The sequence below is a fragment of the Sorex fumeus genome, unplaced genomic scaffold (assembly GCF_029834395.1).
Source record: "Sorex fumeus unplaced genomic scaffold, SorFum_2.1 ptg000024l, whole genome shotgun sequence".
Taxonomy (NCBI): domain Eukaryota; kingdom Metazoa; phylum Chordata; class Mammalia; order Eulipotyphla; family Soricidae; genus Sorex; species Sorex fumeus.
Genome location: NW_026606081.1, coordinates 40,714,990 through 40,718,240, shown reverse-complemented (window position 1 = coordinate 40,718,240; position 3,251 = coordinate 40,714,990). Strand labels below are relative to the sequence as shown.

Genomic DNA, 3,251 nt, shown 5'->3' with positions numbered 1-3,251 from the left:
CACACCCAACTGTGCTCAGGGCTTGCTCCAGACTTTACACTAAGGGATCACTCCTGGTCAGACTCAGGGGATCTTATGGGGTACTGGGAAGAAAACCCAGGTCAGCAGCTGTGTGCAAGGCAAGCACCTTCCCCTCTGTACTATCTCTCTGGGCCCTAAAATTATTTTTCAGGTAAACGAACCCAATTAGTTATTCTCTCCAGTCTAAAAGTTGACTATTTTCATAGCAGTTGCTAATTCCTTTGAAAGCAAAAGAATACATATATCATAAGAGGTATTCACCTTATTATTTATAGCAGTTTAAAGGAATGCTTATTTCTATTTTTGACTTAGATTTTCTTATTTGCATTTATGATTGTGTGCCTTTACACTATGCATGTATATTTTTCTTCCCTATTCTGTTTAAAACTCTGTGACACAAAACTACCAAAAGCTTATTTAAACCAACGCCAATTGATTTCTCACAGTTCTAGAGTCTAGGTTGTAAGTTCAAAGTACCAGTAGATTCAGAATCTGGTGAAAACTGTTTCATGTCTATATTCAACTGTGTTTTGCTGTTTCTTCTCATGGAAGAGGAAAGTCAGCTTTTGGGAAGTCTTATATTGGAGTAGTAATCCTATCCTTCAGTGTTCGGTCCTTCTGATGTAGTCATCTCTCCAAGCCATTACTAATCCTGTCATCTTGTGGCTTAGATTCAACATGTGACTAATATGTATAATAAAATTATGAGAAAAATAGGCTTTTACCCACCTGCTGCTGATGGAAAACTTATTTGGATAAAAAAAATTGACATTCAATTACTATGTTACTATAAAGTTTATGGTTTGACTGTATTTTACAATGGGGGCCATAAGAAGTGTTTCACAAATTCCCATCATTTGTCTTCCTGGATTCAGCACAACTGAAGAGCTGAAGGTGGGGAAAAAAATCTTTTTTCTTTTTATTCTGGGGCTACACCCAACACTGCTCAGGGCTCACTTCTGGCTCTGCACTCAGTAATCCCTTCAGGAAGTGTTTAAGGAACCATGTGGATGCCGGGAGGAAAACCCAGGAAAGCTACATTTAAGGAAAGCTTCTACCTGCTGTATGTACCATCACTTGGCTCCCAGAACAAAAAAGAAGTTTTTTTAAGTTTCAGAGTCAAAAGAGAAAACTGACTTTGAAACAGGTGACATTCTTCTACTGTTGCTCTGGGAATAATAAGATGATCCCAATGACATGACAGTAGGTCAAGAAAACAGGTAAAACCATTTAGGAGCTTATGGTCTCCAAGCTGGGCATTCGGTTAAAAGATTCCAGTAGAAAATGCCCTGTAAAGCACTCAGTTTTCCTCAGTACATTTCATAACAATTATTTGGAGGAGTTTCAGCTTTTATTACTGCTCATTATTAATGGGTGTAATTTGCACCCGTTACCACAGCTTCTGAGACATCACCTCAGTAAGTGTATTTTGCCTTCATCCTAGAGAATTGGGCTTTGGTAGTACAGTGGTAGGGCATGCTGGTATTTCAGGAAAAGCAAAAGCATCCATGGGCAAGCCAGTAGAACTTCATAAAAGGGCAGGAATGTCTCAAGAGTAGAACAGAACTACATACCAGAAAAAATACAGTTAGTATAAATCTGTGAAGCATCTAGATGTACTGATCACCATTGAATATTTATGATAAAGAAATGAAATAAAGGTCAAAGCACTTGCTGCCTATTATCAAATGCAAACATAACTCAAAGGGTAGCAATTTGTACATGATAGGGAAACGTAACCTCAGTCTAGTGTCTTCAATTAGCCAAGAATAAAGCATAATATATATCACCTTACAATAGTTAATGATTGAAATAAAGCTTTGAAATATATATTTATTTTTTGGAATATGTGTATTTAAATTGCTTCAAAAATAATAAGGTGCTATAGGTTTGTGTCAGGATGGAGTTTGTAACAGTGGTGAAAAATAAAGCATACTTCAAGAAATACCAAGTGAAATTTGGAAGGTGGCAAAACCAATTGCTATGTTTGGAAACATTTAGTAATCCAAGATAAAAATAAATACACCAACATAAAGAATAGTAGTCTGCATAACTAACCGAGACATCATTTTCCAGATTGCTTTAACTTGTATAGAAGGAAATATGATAGTTTGTGCAGCATATACTGCTGCCATAGAGGCAGGCTGGGAAGGGGAAAAAAAGTTATGCCTCAGCGTATTGTACTAGTCTATTGCCTGCAGGCTTCTCAATAGAGTTGGCATGGACAAGATTGATAAAGCCCAAGTGGAGGTCACTGGATGAACATAACATGGAAAGCATAGGTGGAAAAGATGGTGCCTTTACCTGCTATTTACCAGTATTTTCCAGAACTATTACTGGAAAAGAAGTTTTGGGTGTCCTGAAAGGAGCTATGAATGGAGCTTGTCTAGTCCTCATAGTACCAAACAATTACCTGGCTGTGACTCAGAAAATAAGGAACCTAATGCTGAAGTATATCAGAAACACATTATGGAGCAGAACATTGAAGAATATGTACATTAACTAATGGTAGAAGATGAAGAAGCTTACAAGAAACAGTTTTCTCAATATCTAAAGAACAACATAACTCTAGACATGATGGAGAAGATAAAGAAGAAAGCTCATTTGGCTATGCAGAACAATCCTGTCTAGGAGAAAAAAATCTAAGGCAGAAGTTAAAGAGAAGAGGTGGAACAGTCTCAAAATGTCTCTCACCCAGAAGAAAAATCAGGTAGTCAAGGAAAAAAAAAGCAAATTTACTAAGAGTTCTGGAGCGGGCTGCTGAGATCTAAAATCAAACCGTGATTTTTTATGGAGAAGTTTTTCAAAGACTAATGAACCTATTGATGTAGCCAAAAATAAAAAAGCGAGAAGGTAAGTTCCTTACCCATGTACAATATGAATGCAAAATAAGAACTTCAAGTTTTACAGAGTTACACGATTCAAATGCTTCTGTTTTGTCTTTGAGCCATATTGCTTTCCCGAATGTAAAATAGTCTATACTAAAAAGTAATCAAGATCCCTGTGTATTTTTTTTTAAAAAAAAAGGATTCACTAAGTGAAATGAGACGAAAAGAGAGGGATAGACATAGAAAGATTGCATTCATCTGGGGAACATAAAGTAACAAAATAGGAGACTAACACCCAAGAATAGCCAAGATAAGTACCAGGAGGATTGCTCCATGGCTTTGAGGACAGCCTCACAGGATGGGGGAGGGGGCAGCTCGGATAGAGTGGGGAGCACCAAATAA

General features: G+C 37.2%; 1 pseudogene; it reads left to right on the top strand.

Annotated features, from left to right (window-relative positions):
- The first annotated feature begins 1,921 nt into the window (after positions 1-1,921).
- Positions 1,922-2,792, top strand: LOC130023367 (60S ribosomal protein L5-like; annotated as a pseudogene).
- The last annotated feature ends 459 nt before the right edge of the window (positions 2,793-3,251 follow it).